The following is a 20,812-nucleotide window of genomic DNA, read 5'->3' as shown; positions in this document are numbered from 1 at the left end:
ACTGAACACCAAGAGAAAAGACCGGCAGTAAGGACATCCACAAACATCTCCAGGATTAGAGTTCTCAGACTTGCACTTTAAGATAACATTGATTAACATGCTCAGAAAAAATTAGTGAAAAATAGAGTCAGCAGAAATGTTAAATAGAAATTCTAGAATCGAATATTACAGTAATAAGGGTTTCATAGCAGATAAGCACAGCTGAAAAGAGCATTTGTGAACTGGAAGACAGATGAGAAGAAAATATCCATATGCTAAAGCACAGAGAAAGAAGAAACAGAAGAAGTAGAAATAATAAATGACAACAGTAGCACCGAAAGCAGGAAGAGGGTAAATATGTTTTAAACATTCTAAGGTCCGGAGTTCCTATCAGGGCGCAGTGCAGACGAATCCAACCAGGAACCGTGAGGCTGTGGGTTCGATCCCTGGCCTTACCCAGTGGGTTAAGGATCTGATGTTGCCGTGAGCTGTGGTGTAGGTCGCAGATGCGCCTTGGATCTGGTGTGGCTGTGGCTGTGGCCAGCAGCTGTAGCTCCGATTAGACCCCTAGCCTGGGAACCTCCATATACCACGGGTGTGGCCCTAAAAAGCAAAAATAAATAAATAACTATTCTAAGGTCCTTGTAACATATTGTAAAAACTAATGGAAAAAAAAAAAAAAAAGGAGTTCCCATCATGGCTCAGTGATTAGCAAACCCAACTAATATCCACGAGGACTCAGGTTCGCTCCCTGGCTTTGCTCAGGGGTTGAGGATCCAGTGTTGCCGGGAGTTGTGGTGTAGGTCACAGACTTGACTCGGCTCCAGCGTGGCTGTGGCTGTGGCTGTGATGTAGGCCTGCAGCTATAGCTCCGATTTGACCGCTAGCCTGGGAACCTCCACATGCTGCAGGTGTGGCCCTAAAAAACAAAAAAACAAAAACAAACAAACAAAAAAACACTAATAAGCCTGGGACGTATGATGTAATATCTAAGACAGCCCTTCTCACCATGTTTAGTAAGAGAATCACACTCTAAAGCCCAAGACAGGGATTTTCAAACTTCTGCTCATGGGCCAAATCCAGCCTGCCGCCTGTTTTAGGAAATCGCATTTTATTAAAACATAGCTATGCTTGTTAGTTTACATATTATTGTCTGTAGCTGCTTTCCTGATAAAACACCAGAGTTCAGTAGTTGCAGCAGATGTAATATGGCCTGCAAAGCTCAAAATATTTACTCTCTGACCCTTAATAGAAAAAGTTTGCCAACTCATGTGCTAAAGTATCTTTTGTATGTAATAAATTAATCTCTTTGCCTCTAGCATGGCACTGCTATGTGTCCCCCGGGGAAGAATTGAAAAATAGTCACTCTGGGGTTCCCGTCGTGGTGCAGCAGAAACAAATCCGATTAGGAACCATGAGGTCGCAGGTTCAATCCCTGGCCTCGTTCAGTGGGTTAAGGATCCAGCTTTGCCATGAGCTGTAGTGTAGGTCGCAGACGTGGCTCGGATCTGGCATTGCTGTGGCTGTTGCGTAGGTCAGCAGCTGTAGCTCCAATTCAACCCCTAGCCTGGGAACCTTCACATGCCTTGGGTGCGGCCCTAAAAAGCAAAAAAGAAAAAAAAAAAGGAAAAAAAGAAAAATAGTCACTCAGATTATTTTCTGTAAGACGCAATTCTCTCATGGAACTTTAGTTGGAAAAAGCTGTTCCAGGGTAATCAGTAAAAGGATAGAAAGAGAATGTATAGCTACCAAGCTAATAGAGAAGGAGAGGGGAAGAAAAAAAACACTAATCCAAAAGAAGACAAGGAGAGGAAAAAGTATAAAATGAGTAGCAAAGTGGCCAATTAAGTGATATCAGACAAAATAGACTTTAAGGCAAGACACATCTCTAGAAATGAAAAAGGAAATTTCATAATGAAAAATGAGTTAATCCACCAGGAAATTTGTATGTGTACAATAACATAACTTCAAAATATAAAAAGCAAAAAAAAAAAAATCAACAGAATCAAAAGGAGAAATAGATAAGTTTATTATCATTATTTCTTCTGTTAGACCCAAATTAGAAAGAGTTGGACATTTGCCTAATGTGTTATAAATTCTCAGACCAATTTTCCATATCATACCCTAAAAGCCGTCTCTCACTATTATTATACAGAATAACCTCACAGAATTTCTGCTTTTCATCCTAGAAACTTAGCGCTCTGCTGAGGTTTGTAGTTCTTACTTTCCAGAGTTCTTGTGGTTCAGTGGGTTAAGGACCCATCCTTGTCTCCACGAGGATGTGGGTTTGATCCCACAATACTGTATGTTAAAGAGTAATGAGACATTAAAGAGTAATGAAAAGCTACAGTACCCAGAAAAGGGCTGGTCTATCAAGGAGTCAGTTACTTTAGGAATGACGGTTTGGGTCATCCTGTCATTTCAAGAACCCTGACAATCTGAGGTTCTCATTAAGGACAAATGAAACATGGGGTGGAAAGTGGAAAAAGAAAGTCACGGACCCCTTCCATAACCTCCTGACCAGGTGCGGAAATGAGCATTGTAGTAATAGCATGTGTTTGCTTTGCTTTGTTATGTGTTTGCTTTTTCTTCTTTCTCTGGTTTTATATGCAAATTGTTGGGAGTTCATTTGACTATTTAGTCTTTAGAGAACGGAACATTTCCTAGGACTCTACTGAATTTAAAAAGACGAATACAGCCAGTGATGGATACAGTGCTCTTAGGACTGTGGCTCCTCATTTCCGGGCGAAGATGAGAGCATCTGCATTTACAGGAAGATAGTCTCCTGCTGTTAAGTGGAAACAGGGTTGTTTTGATGCTTTATGTAAATTCAGATATGTGTAGAGGGTGTATTTGGGGCCAGGAGTCAAAGGGATGCTATTAATTTGTCCGTCATCTCTTAATCTTTGTAAATCTAATTCCATCTCTTCCTGGCTTGTGATGCTAGAGCTGGGCACTGTGAACATGTCCCTTTGCTCGTTGCCACGTTAGTCTCTGCGTAGAGGGCGCTGGAGAGACCGCGGAAGGAGGAAGTGAGGGACAGAGAGGGCGTCCCTTGCCGCTTCCCATCTGCATTCTCTGGCACGGCAGCCGGCAGGTCGGCATCTGAGTCCTGGTGGCTCTCACCTCAGGGGCACATAGGAGCAGCTTTGGTCTACACACGCCTTTGGGGAAGACTATTCAGCCCCCAGAGGGCCTCACAGGGACCATCTTCCACCTCTGTTGGCGTCTGCAGCCACGCCTCCTCCAGTCCAGTGGAGGGTCCTCTTCTAAATCCTTAGCCCCTTCCTTATTTGTACACCTTCCGCCTAGAGGTAGTAAATTACTGCTCTCTGCATTTGCTTCTTCTGAACCCCTTAAAGGCCTTTTTTTGCCCCTCTTAAAAATTAAATAACTTTTCTAGTTAACAGTTCTTTCTGCTAAATCTACCCTGTTCAAACCACTGGTGTTGTTTCTGACACTAAGACTCACTAATATGAGCAGTCGTCTCTAACACGACCTTCTAGGTCCCTGCCCGTTAAATAAGACAGGTGTGTTAGATTTATTTTGCTGAATAACAAAATTACCACAAACTTAGGTGTTTAAAGACCAGTGTTAGTTTATGGTTCTTCCGATAAGAAGTCTGGCATGGCATGCCTGGGGTCTCTGCTCGGGGTCTTGCAGGGCTGAATTCAAGGTATCATCCAAGCTCAGTTCTCCTTGGAGGCTCTGGGAGGAAATCTGCTTCCAGGCTCATTCTGGTTGACAGAATTCAGTTCCTTTTGCTTGTAGGACTGAAGTCCTTGTTTGCTTGCTGGCTGTCAGTGGGGTTGCTCTCCAGGCCACCGTGTTCCTAGCCATGTACCTTCCATCTTCACACTAGCTGCTGTGTGTTGAATCCTTCTCATACTTTGAACCTCTGACTTTCTCTGTTTCCGACCTTTAAACCTGGATTCAAAAGGTTCCTGTGATTAGGTTGGGCCTCCTTGGATAGTCTCCCTCTCTGAAGATCAGTTGATTGGGGGTTGTAATTACATCTGCAGAGTTCCTTCACAGCAGTTCCTTCACAGGCTGGTGCTTGACTGAATATCTGGGAGAGGGTATGTGTACACCAGCGGCTTGTGTACGGGGGGAGTATCTCAGAATTCTGCCTACCACAATGTGAAATAGAAATGAGAGTTGAAAAGGTGAAAAGAAGATTGCTGTTTACAGATTGCATACTCAGAAACCTAAGGTAGTCCACTGAAAGATTCTTTGATATAATATAGATAAATCAGTGATCTGATTAGGTACCTATCATCAGTAACCATTTAAGTAATACATGGCATATTTGATCTTACACATAATAACAGTAAAGTATCATAAAATATCTAGAAATGAGCTCACTATGCTAGGAAATAGATATAAAGAAAAAGATTGTTTCACTGAAAGAGGAAAGAGGTAACATTGAGAGATTTTCTTTTTCATTTGTTCTTTTTTTTTTTTTTTTTTTTTTGTCTTTTGTCTTTTTAGGGCCGCACCCAAGGCACGTGGAGGTTCCCAGGCTGGGGTTGAATCGGAGCTATAGCTGCTGGCCTACACCACAGCCACAGCAACACGGGATCCAAGCTGTATCCTCCACCTACACTACAGCTCATTGCAACACCGGATCCGTAACCCACTGAGCAAAACCAGGGATCGAACCTGCATCCTTATGGATACTAGTCGGGTTCGTTAACCACTGAGCCACCATGGGAACTCCCAAGAGATTTTTTTCAAATAAAAAATTAAATCCTATAGAGCTTTCATTTCAATTCATTTGTAGGTTTAAAACAATTCTGACTTTTAAAAACTACATATTTTTCTTTTGGAACATGACAAAATGGTTGTAAATTTCATCTGGAAAGATAAAAGTATAGTTAAATACTTTTTAAAAAGAGAATAATGAGGAAAACCAAAATTTAATGAAACTGGAATAATTAAAATAGGGTGGTCCTGGCAGACGCACACAATTATTAATGGAGCAGAATGGTCTTCAGGCCCATCTGTTATATGTGACTTTGATAGATGAAGAGTCAGAGTCACAAATGAGCTGGGAAAGGAAGGATAGTTCAGTCTTACACACTAAAAAACACCCAGGCACTTTGTTAGCAACTTGATTGGAAAGAATGCAAGGTAAATCCTAGTGTCTATCACACACCTAAAATAAAGCATCATATGTATAAAACAATTAAGAAATTTACAAAATAAAAATAGCACATTTGGGGAATGTTTCTGCACTAAAAATCTTGGAGTTCCCACCATGGCGCAACAGGATGGGCAGCTTTCTCTGCAGCTCCAAGATGCAGGTTCCATCCCCGGCCTGGCACAGTGGTTAAAGGATCCAGTGTTGCTGCAGCTGTGTTGTCACAACTGTGACTCAGATCTGATCCCTGGCCTGAGAGCTCCATATGCCATGGGGCAGCCAAAAAAGAAAAAAAAAAAGATGCAAGCATCATTTCAGGAGAAGAGAGAGGGTGCTTCAATCAAAGATTATGGATTTAATAAAGTGTTTTCTAATAAAATAAAAATTTTGTGAAAACTGTGGGATTTTTATGGAAATTTAAAACTGTCAAAAATAATTAAAAGACAAGCTAAAAATGAGAGAAATGTTTACAGCAATATAAAAGTTTAATCCATTTAATATATATAAATTCTTACAAATTAATGAAGAAAAAGCCCATCAAGAACCCAGGGGAGGGAGTTCCAGCTATGGCACAGGGGGTTAAGGATCCTGTGTTGCCACAACCTGGGAACTTCCATATGCTGTGAGCGCAGCTGGGAAGTAGGGGGATGGACCCAATGGAAAGACTAGAAGATATAAACGGTTAATTTACAGAAAACAAAATACGTTCTCGTTAACAAATATGGGGAAGTATGTCCATTAATAATCAGAGAATTGTAAATTAAGGCCAGTGAGATACTTTTTCTTTTTTTTCCTTTTTTAAGCCACACCCACAGCATGCAGAAATTCCTGGGCCAGGGATCAAACCCCTGCCACAGCAGTGACAGTACCAGGTCCCCAGCTCACTGCACCATCAGGGGACTCCAGTGAGATACTTTTCTATTTGATTAGCAAAGATTAAAAATTATAGTACTCAGGAGTTCCTGTTGTGGTGCAGGAGAAATGAATCTGACTAGGAATCATGAAGATGTGGGTTCCGATCCCTGGCCTCACTCAGTGGGTTAAGCATCCAGTGTTGCCGTGAGCTGTGGTGTAGGTCGCAGACGTGGCTCGGATCCTGCGTTGCTGTGGCTGTGGCTGTGGTGTAGGTCAACAGCTGTAGCTCTGATTTGACTGGGAACCTAAATATGCTGTAGGTGTGCCCCTAAAAAGCAAAAAAGAAAAATTATGGTCCATCTACACAATGAAAATATTATATTGTCATTAAAAATTATGTGTGTACGTATATGTGTATTTTTTTTTTTGGTCTGCACCCACAGCATGCAAAAGTTGCCTGGACCAGGGATCAAATCTGTGCCACGGCAGTGACAATGCCAACCCCGTAACCTACTGAGCCACCAGGGAACTCCTAAAAATTATACTTGTGAAGGATGCTTAGTGTGAGAATACCTTGTTATAAATACCCTGTTATAAAAAGCAGAATATAAAATTTTATATAAAGAATTATTTCAATCATAACCTTTTTTTTTTTTTTAAGTTTAGAAAATTCCTTGAACTGAATTGAGTGTTACTGAAAGTATAAATTAAGACTCTGGTCAGCTGTACACCAGTGTCGCTGTGCTAATGAGCAATATTTACCAGCTCTTTACTCTTTTTTTGCATCTTCTCAACATCTGAATTTCCATGTCTGCCCATCTGTGAATCTGTTCTCACAGGTTACTCCTGTACCTTAATGATTCCCTGGTTAAAAGCACACAGCTCCTTCCTTGCTTATTTAGTTAGTTAGTTAGTTGCATTTTAGGGCCACACCCATGGCATATGGAGGTTCCCAGACTAGGGGATGAATTGGAGCTACAGCTGCTGGCCTACACCAGAGCCACAGCAATGCCGGCTCCTTAACGCACTGAGCAAGGCCAAGGATTGAACCACAAACTCAGGATTACTAGTCAGATTTGTTTCTACTGCACCACAACAGGAACTCCTGTCTGAGCATATTTAGAGTCCAAAAGGGTTTGGTTATATAATTAGCATCTTTTCCACTAGGTGCTACTGTCTTTTTCAGACTGTGGAGACCTTTTCCGTATGATCTGAAACTACGCAGTTGCCTTTTCAGCATTGGATGTCATTTGTTGCTTGCTAAATGTTTAAAACTCTTTTTGGTACACATACCTACAGATAATTTACAGGGGAATGGGGAAAATAACAAGTTTTGAGGACACTCTTTGTACTTTCACCTGAGGGATGCAAGGCTGTATTGATTTTAAGTATAAGAGCCACATTCTGAACCATCTTCAGTTTCAAGGAGTTGTATGTTTATTACAGTTTTCTAAATGGTAGAGAAGCCAGGGGCCAGAACATTGTCTGGCACATAGTAAATAGTGTGGGCTTAGGGGTGCCAGTCCTCCACACAGCCAGAAATCTGCATGTAACTTTACAGTCGGCCTCGGATGCAACCAGCCTCGCATTATGTATTGCTGGAGTATGTATTTGTTGAAAAAACGCACATATAAGTGGACCTGCACAGTTCAAACCCATGTTGTTCAAGGGTCAGCTGTATGTATCAAAGGAAAAGGAATGATTGCCACTTCATGGAAATGTCTGTGACCAGAATCCGTCAGTGTGGAGACCTCGGTGTATCTCCATTTCTTGAAATTTGTGTCAGCAATGGTTCTCAACAGGAAAGTACCAACGCCTTTGAAGTGGGCATTTAGAAATATGGTGATGGGTTTAGGGCTTGTGGCATGATTGGGGCCAGGCACAATGGCAGTTGGTGGGTGGGAGCCTAGGATCGTAGGTGTTCCAAAGCCCCTGGACCAGAGCCATGCAATAAAACCTGGAGCCGCATCCTTCAGGACTTTTGGATATCCCTCTGGCTGTTGAGGCAGGTGAAAAACTTGTTTATTCTCACGCAGAACCTATTTTACAGGCATACACAGTTCTTCATGCCCTTGTGGTATATACTGACTATCCCAGAAAAGTAACTTTCATTTAGGATTATACTTTGTCTGGAACTTTCTCAGGAGTTACTCATCATTTGGAGATCTCGTCTCTGATGTCAGTGCCGTTCATGGAATTAGAGTTGCGATGCCACTTTTATTTTCTTCACAGCACTTAGCACAAACCGCAGTTACCTTGTTTCTTTTCTTTTTTATGTATGTATTTTTTTGTTCGCTCACTAAACCGTAAGCTCCTTGATAATAGGGAGCTTATGTGTCTTGTTCATTATATCCTTATACCTAAAATGGAGTCTGGCATATTGTGGCCAGTTATTAATAAATAATTGATGGATAAATGGTGGGTGTTTGAATGTCTCATCCTCCTGAGCCTGACCTTTAAATGCTGATGTTCCTTGGCCCTCTTTTCTGTTCACTCTCGCCGCTTCCCTTCTCAGCCAGGCTTTGGCATCTGCATCAACACCTCCCTAGATTCTTCTCCAGCCTGAATCTTTCCTCTAAACCCAGAAGTATATATCTAGCTGCCAGCTCCCTTTCCAGTTTAATGCTCAAGCATCTCAGACTCAGTGTGTCCTTCTCCAGCGTTTATCCCGAGCGATGCCGTGATATTGAGTCACACTGGTAAGAAACCCAGGGGTCGTTCTCGATGCCTCCCTCTCCCTTAGGCCCATGTTAATCACTACCTTCTATTAACTTTATCTCCTAATTTCTAAACCCTGCTTTCTAACCTCTATCCTGCTGCTCCTCAAATGGAAACGACCAAGCCTAAACTCGTAGGCTGACGGCAGAGCCTTTGGTTTCCGGTTGTCCACGCATCTCCTCTTACAGTCCGTTCTCCACATGGTGGCCAGCGTGATCTCGTAAAAACATAAATATGATTGTTATTCTCTTGCTGAAAATTCTTCAGTAGCTTCTCACTCCTCTGAGGCTAAGGCCAAGAACTTCAACCCTAACCCACAGCTATCCCACCAGACTTGTAGCCATTTCTTCATTGTGCCCATGCTTTAGGCTCACTTTAGGCCTCTTGTTGTTTTCAGGCGCGCCCTAGTTCTTCCCACCGTAAAGCTTCCAACCGTGCTGTTCCCCTGCCAGTTCAACTAGTTATCCTTCAGAGCTTAGCTCACCTTCGCAGGTGTCCCACACTCTCCGGACAAGGTCTGTGCCTTACCCTCTCCTGTGCTCTCACAGTGCCCTGTACTCCTTAGCAAATTGTAATTAATTTGGTAGGAAAGTAGCTGTCTGACTTTCCTATAGAATTGAGTTTTTTTAAGTGTAGGTATGGCTTCAATATATTTATATTATCATTATAAAGAATGACCTAATATCAACTATAATAATTTGTTTTCTAAAATTTTTTTTTTATCCAATAATTTCATAGGGTAGATCAGCTTGATTTGTTATTTCAGGGGCATACTGTATTTCATTTTTCTAAGAAACACATTTTTCCCACTTTTTTATTTATTTATTTATTTATTTATTTATTTATTTATTTATGTCTTTTTTGCCTTTTCTAGGGCTGCATCTGCAGCATATAGAGGTTCCCAGGCTAGGGGTCTAATCAGAGCTGTAGCTGCTGGCCTACACCAGAGCCACAGCAACGCAGCCACATCTGCTACCTACACCACAGCTCATGGCAATGCCGGATCCTTAACCCACTGACGGAGGCCAGGAATAGAACCTGCGTCCTTTTGGGTACTAGTCAGATTCATTTCCACTGAGCCACGATGGGAACTCTTGAGAGTTAAAACTTTTTAATGATAATTTTTCAGATAGGTTTTCTTCCTAATCATTTCTGAAATATGAGTTTTTGCATTTCACATTTTTAATGTGAAATATTAACATTCTTTTTACACCTGTGGTTTTTTTCCTGCACCGATATAATTGGTCACATAATGTATTTCCTCCCCTAGGTTTCATTATAGAAAATGTTTAGGCAGGCATTTGAGGCCTTTATCAGCTTATGACTCCAGCACGTATGCTTGAAGCCTTCTTTCCTGCTACCCACATACAAACCCTGGCTTCACAGATGTTTCTGGATCATCAGGGCCTGGGTGAATGGTGGGATCATCTCTTTTTATATTTGACTTTTCCCTTGTGCAGATTGTCATAAAGCTATTTCTGCCCAGGTCTTGTGCACTCGCCTCCTCTCCCAAATTAGAATCCAACTTTGAGCACAAGTTAGTTTAATGGCTCCCGAAATCGAAATCAAATCTTAGAGTTCACAGTCCTTTTAGTTCACAAAATTGCAACATTTCTAATAGAAAGTTACCCTGGAGATGACATGACCTACAGTCCCGCTCTCATTGATGGCTTCCCCAGGTGTCCGTTCCATCACTTCAGGGACTGGCCCGCAGTTCTGTGGTGCCAGACTTTGGCCTTTCTTCTTCATAGCCACAAAGGAGAGCCTTTTCTAAACTTGCTCAGAGGTACCTGTGGAAATATTATGGAGCCAAACAAAAAATACTGGGCAAGTGACATTAGGCAAATTCAGGCAAACAGAGTCCCTTTCCCACCTATCCAGTTTCATACTTCAGTTCTATGTGTTATTAATTAAATTTAACTTAGAGTTTTATAGTTGTCTTTTTTTTTTTTTTTTTTTTTTTTTGTCTTTTTGCTATTTCTTGGGCCGCTCCCGTGGCATATAGAGGTTCCCATGCTAGGGGTCGAATCGGAGCTGTAGCCACCGGCCTACGCCAGAGCCACAGCAATGCAGGATCAGAGCCGATTCTGCGGCCTGCACCACAGCTCACGGCAACGCCGGATCCTTAACCCACTGAGCAAGGGCAGGGACCGAACCCGCAACCTCATGGTTCCTAGTCGGATTCGTTAACCACTGCGCCACGACAGGAACTCCCCAGTTGTTGTCATTTATTTGTTATTGAGGCCCATCTGTGAATTTTACTTATTTATTGGTGTGGCAGTATTAAGTCTCCAGTGTATTGTCAGGATTGAAATGAGCTCTGATTTAAGGATTCTTCTATCAATCAGGAGAGAGAAACCAAACAGTAATGTGAACAGGGAAGTTTAATATAAAAATCAGCTAACTCTGTCAGGGCTTTGGAGTCATGAGGGATTTGCTAGTCGGAGGTAAAGAAAGCTTTAAAGCTTCAAATTTTGTAGGAATAGCAGGGGTAGGGGGTAGCCCCCAGAACTGAGATAAGACACCTCACGAGAGCCCCCTGGCTGAGGTCCACACCTCTGGAGAGGATACAGCCATGGCTCAAGGGATGGCAGAAAAGGCCCTGAGCGTGGGTATGGGGTGGAAGTCCCTGAGAAGGTCCTCCCCCCGGGGGGGGGGGGGGTTATAGAGGCGCCAGGAGCAGAGCCCTCCTTTCCCGCTGCGTGTCTCTAGCACCCTCTATTGAATACACGGTGACACGGCGCCGGCTGGCAAAGGAAGATGTTTAAAGGTCCCAGGTTTCGGAGTGTGGAGCCGAGAGGCAGTAAATCAATAGCCCGCACCATTCCCTGCCTCTCAATTCCTCAGTAGTTGGAAGTAGACGCTTTGGGGTAAAGCATGCTTATCATTGGTTACACAGCACATATTTTACAATGTTCTCACAACGAAATCCTTATTATTTTTAATAACCACTTTGTCCTACTGTACAGTACAGGAAACTATATCCAATCTCTTGGGATAGACCATGATGGAAAAAATATTTTTAAAAGAATATATATATTCAAATATATATGTATATGTACACATATATGAGACAGAGTTACTTTGCTCTACAGAAATTGGCACAGCATTATAAATCAAGTATACTTTAATAATAATAATAAATTCTTGGAGTTCCCGTCATGGCACAGTGGTTAACGAATCTGACTAGTGTCCATGAGGACGGAGGTTCGATCCCTGGCCTTGCTCAGTGGGTTAAGGATACAGCATTGCTGCGAGCTGTGGTGTAGGTCGCAGACGTGGCTTGGATCCCTTGTTGCTGTGTCTCTGGCATAGGCCAGCAGCAACATCTCTGATTCGACCCCTAGCCTGGGAATCTCCATATGCCACGGGAGTGGCCCTAGAAAAGGCAAAAAGACCAAATAATAATGATAATAATAAATCCTATAGCTTGCGTACTAGACTGTGCCAACAAGGACTACTGTATCTGAGAGATTGGTTGGAGATTTGCTTCTCTTTAAACATATTTAAGTATGTGTTCAAGTTTATTATATAAATTGACTCTGAAAATGGAGCAACAGTAAAAACTACAGTGTCATTTTCTGACTTAATCTGAGGCTACTTTAGACTTAGAAATGAAATAAAGAAAACATTTTCACAAAATGTTACCTATAACTTCTATACTTGTAATTGACATGTAATGTAGTATTATTACCAAAGCAGTTTGGGTTTTTTGGGGGAGGAGTTTGTGTGTTTTCGGCCAGGCACTTGTAACTGACATGTAATATAGTAATAATACTAAAGCAGGTTTGTTTTGTTTTTTGGCCACACCTATGACATGCAGAAGTTCCAGGGCCAGGGATCAAACCTGAGCCACAGCAGTGATAACACCAAGTCCTTAACTGTTAGGCCACCAGGGAACTCCTATAGCAATTTTTATAGTAGTTAAAAATGTTTACATCGAGTTCCTGTCGTGGCTCAGTGGAAACAAATCCAACTAGGAACCATGAGGTTGTGGGTTCGATCTCTGGCCTCGCTCAGTGGGTTAAGGATTGGGCGTTGCTGTGGCTGTGGTGTAGGCTGGCAGCTGTAGCTCTGATTCAACCCCTAGACTGGGAACCTCCATATGCCATGATGCAGTCCTAAAAAAAAAAAAAAAAAGTTTACTGAACATGATTAGTTTGAGACAAGTCATAATCAAATAGTGCTAAATCCAGTTAGCACTTACTTGGTAAGGTACTAAGTGGTTAGTACTTAGTTACTCCTACTTAGTAAGGTCTAAATTAAATAAATAGATTGTTGAGAAACTGTCCTTATCAGGATTCTTTGATTATAAGCAACAGAAAATGACTATGTACAAATTAAGGGGGGAGGGAAAGAGGGGCTTTTGGAACGATGTGAAGGAAAAGCTGAAAAGCCAGGCCCAGCAGCCTGCAAAATCTAGGCAGCAAGAGCTAATCCCCATGTAAGCACATTCTCTGAGGTGAGTCTGCTCCTGCCGTTTGCCAGTAGACTCAAGATCTGCTTTCCAAGGAGTGTCTCCACTGGCCTGGTAGGACCAGGAAGGGGCGAGGCCCTAGGTACCAGGCCACAGAAGTGCCTCGTTCCTGGGTTCAAGGCTTAACTCTCATCCCATTGCTTAGCTTCTCGCCCATGGCTTCAGCTTTATTTTCAGGCCCTCTGGGGGAGACCTTCAGCTTGACCATGGTCCTATGAAGTGCACATGCAGAGTCATCCTGAATCTAAGCACTGTGGCCTAGAAAATGCAATTTTTAATTTTTTTTTTTTAAAGTGAAGACTTGTATATTTAGAATTAGCCAGCTGGACTCAGTTTAGACGATCCCAATTTTGTAAGCAGCATCCAAAGCATCATAGTCAGGAGCCAGTGGAATATATGCCTTCTTCTCTCCATCAGGCCTGATGAGAGTGCTGACGGTAGCCACATCAGTGTCACAGAGCTTCTTCACAGCCTGTTGAATCTGGTGCTTGTTGGCCTTGACTTCCACAGTGAACACAAGCCTGTCGTGTTCTGTCTTCTTCATGGCTGGCTCAGTGGAGAGGGAACTTGATGATGGCACAGTGGTCAAGCTTGTTTCTCTTCGGGGCGCTCTTTCAAGGATATGCGGGCTGCCTCCCGAGCAGCAGTGTTTTGGGCCATCGGAAGCTGGGTGACATCCGGAGGGATCTTCTTTTTTTGTGGCTGCGGATGCCTTTCAACACTGCTTCCTTGGCCTTCAAAGCCTTTGCTTTGGCTTCAGCTTTGCAGGGGCGGGGGCTTCCTTCCTCACCTTTGGCGCCATCTTTGTGAAAAGGCTGCCGTGATTTGTAATTGGCCGGACACACCTCCGGAGCCACTGCCCTGAAGGTCAGAGAGAGGAGGAACTGATCCTCCAGGGAACTGGGTACAGTTACCAAAGGGAGGAGTAAAGGGAGCTGAGAGTCAACAGTAGCAGAGGGGGATCTTCACCTTTGTTGTTCAGAGAAAAGCCTGCCCAGTGAAGGACGTTGCTCTGTGATAAAAGCCAATGGAAGAAGATAACAGAAGGCAGGAAAGTGTGGGCGGAGCAGGGAAATGGATCTGTCTCTGCCCGAGGTTAGACAGCAAGCCGCGCGACCTGTGTTTATCAGGTGAGAAGCGAAAGCACTGCTAAGAAGTGCCCCAGAGAAGTCCTGGGGCTGAAGTCTGTATTAGCACTAAAATGAAAATACTGTCAGTTCTCTTGGAATGCCTTGAGGCCAGCTGATTTTGCAGGCCTCTCCTGGCTCTCTGGCAGTTCCCCATCCTTCCGAATGAAGGTTCCTGCGGTCAGCTTCCTGGTACACTGGTCCTTTGGGAGAGGAAAATCTTTAACTCAGTTCCTCCCAGCCCCTTCCATGTCCCTCCTCCACTGAACTGAACCTTCAGCTCCCGCTGGCTCAGGGCCGGAGGTGGGGGGGGAGCACGACGAGAGGACTCAGCCTTCTCCAGAATCTCCACCCCCCACCACAGGTCAGTATTGTTTTGCTTTTGCTTTTTTATTTTTGCTGGGCCTTTTTTCCCCACTTTGTGAAAAGTTTACACACGGTGCAATTTACTCTCTGGTGTATACTTATGTAAGTTTCATAGTATATATATAACATTTATAGACACATAACTACCATCACATTAAGCTTCAGGACAGTTCTGTCATCCTCCAAAAAAGTTCCCTTGCTCTGCCCCTTTGCAGTCAGCATCTCCCTCCAGCCCCAGCCACAGGCAATTACTGCTTGACATTCCTATAATTTTTCTTTTTCTGGAGTGTCATATAAGTGGAATTATACAGCATATATCCTTTTGTCATATATTAAGGTGCTTGTCCTTAATATATAGCATGTCTGGGTATGGTTTTCTTTGGGTTTATTCTTTTTAGAGTTCACAGAGCTTTTGAATCTATAAATTCATCTATGTCAGCAAATTTGGGGAGTTTCCCACTATTTTTTTCCGATTGTTTTTCTTCGCCAGTCTCTTTGTCCCCTTCTCCTGGAACTCCAGGGACATTAGGAGACTCTGCGTTTTTGAAAGTCTTCCCTCTGTCCTTCGAGTTGGACCATTTCTGTTGCTGTATTAAGTTCACAGACTCTTTCCTCTCATACCCGTTCTTTCATTGTGCCCATCTGATGAAGTCTTTAACTCAGATCTCCTATGTTTCAGTTGTGAAATTTCCATTTGGTTCTCTTTTTATAGTTTCTACATGTCTGCTCTAAACACCTATACTCCCATTCGTTTCAAGAGCATTTACCTTCATTTGCCTCCGGGAGCACAGTTAGGGTAACTGCTTTAAAGTCTTTGACAGATACTCTAAACTCCTCAAGGAAAACCTATGCAGAATGCTCTTCCACGGAAATCACAGCAAGATCTTTTTGGATCCACCTCCTAGAGTAATGAAAATAAAACCAAAAGTAAACAAATGAGACCTAATTAAACTTAAAAACTGATACAGCAGAGGAAATTATTAAAAAAAAAAAGACAACCCACAGACTGTGAGAAAATCTTTACAAACAAAGCAAGCAGCAAGGGATTAATCTCCAAAATATGCAAACATCTTATTCAGCTTTGTATCAAAAAAACCCCCAAACAACCCAATCAAAAAATGGGCAGACGTTCTAAATAGACATTTCTCCAAAGACAGACAGATGGCCAAAAGCACGTGAAAGATGTTCATTATCACTAATTATTAGAGAAATGTGAATCAAAACTACTGTGAGCCGTCGCCTCACACCAGTCTTGGTGGCCGCCATCAAAAATTCCACAGACAGAAACGCTGGAGAGGCTGTGGAGAAAAAGCAAAGGGAACCTTCTTACACTCTTGGTGGGAATATAAATTTGTAAAACCACTATGGAAAACAGCATAGAGTTTCCTTAAAAACTAAATATGGGAGTTCCCGTCGTGGCACAGTGATTAACGAATCCGACTAGGAACCATGAGGTTGCGGGTTCGGTCCCTGCCCTTGCTCAGTGGGTTAAGGATCCGGCGTTGCCGTGAGCTGTGGTGTAGGTTGCAGACACAGCTCGAATCCCGCGTTGCGGTGGCTCTGGCGTAGGCCGGCGGCTACAGTTCCGATTGGACCCCTAGCCTGGGAACCTCCATATGCCACGGGAGCGGCCCAAGAAATGGCAAAAAGACAAAAAAAAAAAAAAAACAACAACAACAACCCTAAATATGGAACTACTATGTGATGCAGCAATTCCACTCTTGGGCATATACATAGAGAAAAGCATAATTCGAAAAGATACATGCACCCCAGTGTTCATTGCAGCACTATTTACAGTAGCCAGGACATGGCAGCAACCTAAATGTCCGTGACAGAGGAATGGATAAGGAAGATGTGGTGCTTCTATACAGTGGACTATTAACCATAACAAAGAATGAAATAATGTCATTTGCTGCAACACGGATGAACCTAAAGATGACTGTATTAAGTGAAGTCAGTCAGACAGAGAAAGGCGATGCCCTATGATAGCACTTGTATGTGGAATTTAAAAAAGGGTGCAAGTGGACTTATTTATAAAACAGAGACAAACTCACAGACTCTGAAAAGGAAGGTATGGTCGCCAAAGGGGCAGGATGGGGTGAAGCGGGGGCGGACTGGGGGTTTGGGGAATGGCAGAGTCTTACTCTGGTGTACGGAATGGGTGATCAGTGGGGACCTGCTGTATCGCACAGGGAAATCAACCCCGCGCTCCCTGATAACCTGTGTGGGATGGATCTGTGTGTGTGTGGCTGGATCACCGCTCCACAGCAGAAAGGAACAGCCTTGTAAGCCAGCCATGCTTCAGTCAAATTAAATGTCAAAGTCTTCGGTAATTGCCACACCTAGGTCATCTGGGAGTGGGATGACAGCCTGGCCACACTTTTCCTGATCCTGGGTATGAAGGGTAATTTTGGATTTTATCCTGGATGTTCTGCATGTGTTGTACAGACCTTGAGTCCTGTTAAACGCCCCAAGAGAATGTTGGTTTTGTTGTTTTGTTGTTTGGGTTCTGTTTTAGCAGGCAGTGAGCCCAGTCAGTTACAGACCACAAAGCCCGTCCTGCCTTCTGTGGGCAGTTGTTCCAGAGTCATTCAGTTTCCCAAGCCGCCTCTGTGCTGTGCTGCTTTGGGCCTGGCCCATTCGTGTGCCATCCAGGGGTTAGTCTGAGGCTGGGGGGAGACAGGGGAGGGTAGTTGAAGTTGTAGGTCAGCTTACAAAGCCTCTGCTCTGCCAGGTCTGCCCCACACATGTGTGACTTGAAGGTGAGCCCAGAATTGGGAGGTCTCCAGCTAACTCCTCTTGGGGCTCCGCACACTGTCTGGCTCATGAGAGCTCATTTTCCTAGTTCTGTTTAAAAAGGTGGGGTTCTCTTGGTTTTAGCTGCTTGTGCCACCAAGGTGACAGCGACAGCACAGTTCTGTGACTGGGCCCACCCCCAGTCACAATAACAACAAAACAACAACAATCTGCGAGAAAGAAGGGGAAGTGAGAAACTCCCCACCCTCTTCCTAATCTGCCTGCTTTTGTTTACTCTTCATAATTTGTGTTTTTGTATTTATATTGCACCTCAGCCAGGTTTTTGTTGTAATCCATGGCGGAAAGAGGCTGTAGTGAGCTTAACTCCATCTTGGCCGGCCACCGAAGTCTTAAATCATGACCTGTATTAATTTTCTGTGCTGTGTAACAAATTGCCACAAGCTTAAAGCAATACACATTTTATTATTTCACAGTTTCTGTGGGTCTAGAGGCTAGACATGGCTTAGCCAGGCCCCCTGCAAACGGCAGTCAAGGCCAGGACTGGGTTTTCATTGGGGGGTTGGGGGGCTTGACCGGAGAAAGGTAGGCTTCCAGACTCACTCAGGCTGTTGCCGTAATTCATTTCCTTGCAACAGAAGGATTCATGGCAGCTGTTTCTTCAGTGTTCACACCTGGAAGGGCAACAAAAGCCAGTCTGCCAAATAGATCTTACAAACTAGTCAAGGGAGCAGCATCCCATCATCTTTGCCATATTCCCCTGCACTCTCTCTCCCGAGGAGGGCATTACACAAAGTGTGAACACCAGGAGACCTTAGGGTCTCTGTAACCACATCATCCTTTGATCATCAAATAACACTCTTCCTCCCACCCTCTGCTCCTGTTTGTCAGAGCCCTGGTTCCCTTTTCCACCCCATGCCTTAGTGTCATGCTGAATGACGGCATGGTTCTGTCACGCAGGCCATCTCATACTTGAGCCTACAGGTTCTTGACCTTCTGTGCTAGTAACCTTTAATTTAGAACCCAGGTCTATGACTCGGAATCCCAAGTATAAGCTCTCCACTACATTATACTGTTTTATTTCCATAGTCTATCAAGTATTAAGGATAACCCAAGCCTTACCACCACTTTCCTGTTAGATTCTGCACCCCTCGAGATCTAAAACTGTTTTTGTCTTATCCTTTTGCTACTGCCCACGAGGGTCTATCCTATAGGTAACAGGTATTCAGACGCATGCTGAAAAATTCAGAGTTGTAACCTCTGTGACAACTGCACAGGATACCACTTCCTTCCCCTTACCTTTTTTTTTTTCTTTTTGTCTGGTAACATTTAACCAGGCCTTCCTAACCTAAACATTGCCAAGAAATTCTAATCGAGTTAGCCAAACGTTGTAAATGATGGCTTTTAACACACACAGTTAATTTTTTTTTTCTTTTTTTTTAGGGCCGCACCTAAAGCATATGGAGGTTCCCAGACTAGGGGTCGAATCCAAGCTACAGCTGCCAGCCTGTGCCACAGCCACAGCAATGCATGATCCGAGCCGCATCTACGACCTACACCACAGCTCATGGCAGCGCTGGATCCTTAACCCACAGACTGAGGCCAGGGATTGAACCCGCAGTCCTCAGGGTTACTAGTCGTGTTTGTTACCATTGCGCCATAACCGGAACTCCACAGTGAATATATTTTAAGGACGTAACATTGGAATCTAACCAGTCTAACTTCAAAGCATAAGCTGTGATGTGTCCTGTAGGTGAAACTAACCTAGTGTGGCTCCCTTCTCCACAGTGATTGCTGTGACTGCTGAACAACTTGAGAATAAAAGAAATGTACACCTTGAAAATCCAGATTATTATAAATATTTTCTTCCCAATAAGACTCAGCATAGTGGAGTTCCCGTCATGGCTCAGTGGTTAACAAATCCGACTAGGAACCATAAGGTTGCAGGTTCGATCCCTGGCCTCGCTCAGTGGGTGAAGGATCTGGTGTTGCTCTGAGCTGTGGTGTAGGTCACAAGACACAGCTTGGACCCCCAATTGCTGTGGCTGTGGTGTAGGCCTGCAGCTACAGCTCCAATTAGACCCCTAGCCTGGGAACCTCCGTATGCTGAGGGAGCGCCCCCAGAAAAGACAAAAAAAAAAAAAAAAAAAAAAGACTCAGCATACTAGGGACCCGTTGGAGTATGTCTTGCCACACAAGTGTAGGTGGTTTTTGTCCACCCTGGCCCTTCCAGCTTGCACTGGGTCCCACCAGTGAGCCCCACAGTAGATTTCTCCTCACCTACTTGCCATTAATAGCACTAATCAAAGCAAGGCTGTTTTCCTTAGCGGGAGCTGGAGAGGCTAGAGCTGGGTTGTTTGTGGCAGTAATAAACTGGAAAGGAAGTGATTGTGTGTGAGTAGAGGAATGGCTGGGTGTATTATGTAGCCACTGGAAGTAATAAAGTAGCTCTCAGGTGGGAGGGGCTGAGGAGAGACCCACATGCTGAATGAGAAAAGCAAGATGCAGAAAAGTTTGTATAACACAATCCCTGTGTTACAAAACCATCATCATATAAAATCCTTTGTAAAAATACATAGGTGGGGGAGTTCCTGGTGTGGCTCAGTAGAAACGAATCTGACCTGCATACTCGAGGATGAAATCCCTGGCCTCGCTCAGTGGGTTAAGGATCTGGCATTGCCGTGAGCTGTGGTGTAGATGGCAGGTGTGGCTCAGATCCCGCGTTGCTGTAGTGTAGGCCGGCAGCAGTGGCTGATTCGACCCTTGGTCTGGGAACCTCCATATGCTGCAGGTGCGGCCCCCAAAAAGCACCCCCCCAAATTAAATAATTAGTTAATTTAAAAAATATATAGGTGGGTATGTGTCCGTATGATGACATGAGCATGGATAAGGGCGGCAGGGAAGCAGGTGGCTCTGTGGTTACTGGAGGGAGCTGGGGGAGAGTGGGCCTCTGGAGTGTATGTGGAGGGAGGGAAAGCAGATGCCAAGCAAATGAGAACAAAACAGATTATATTGGGAAAATGCCAAGACCAGCTCAGCGGGATGGGGCAGAAGAACAGGTGCTGTGGAACTTAAGGAAAAAAGTTAACATAAAACAAGACACAGAGACATTTATCTTAAGTAAAGGTGGGAACGGGGGACTCAAGGTCTCAGGGACCGAGAACACTGCCGCAAGAAACCACACTGCTTTTATTGTGCTCTTTAGATGAGATCAAGTGAGGAGTGGCTATGGGTGGATGATACAGGGTTTGTTTACTATTATGTAAGTTCTTTTACTATTTTAAAAGCCACTTAGCTGGTGAAATGTTAAGTAAGCTCTTACTCTAACCTCTAGGCACATAACAGTTCTTAAGCTTAAGTCATTTACCAGCACTTTGACTGTTTTTCAAGCAG

At 43.7% G+C, this 20,812-nt stretch overlaps 1 protein-coding gene and 1 pseudogene across 12 annotated transcripts in view; one reads left to right on the top strand and one right to left on the bottom strand.

Moving 5' to 3' along the window:
* TNRC6C (trinucleotide repeat containing adaptor 6C) overlaps window positions 1–20,812 on the top strand; it is a 141,485-nt gene that overhangs the window by 22,686 nt on the left and 97,987 nt on the right. The window lies entirely within an intron of this gene.
* Window positions 13,503–13,980, bottom strand: LOC106504791 (large ribosomal subunit protein uL23 pseudogene; annotated as a pseudogene).

The sequence above is a fragment of the Sus scrofa genome, chromosome 12 (genome assembly GCF_054392235.1).
Source record: "Sus scrofa isolate SSC_HxYL_T2T_F1_AM1 chromosome 12, Sscrofa_HxYL_maternal_Yorkshire_Landrace_v2.0, whole genome shotgun sequence".
NCBI lineage: Eukaryota > Metazoa > Chordata > Mammalia > Artiodactyla > Suidae > Sus > Sus scrofa.
Note: the sequence above shows the minus strand (reverse complement) of the source record. Positions and strands in the feature narration are given on the sequence as shown.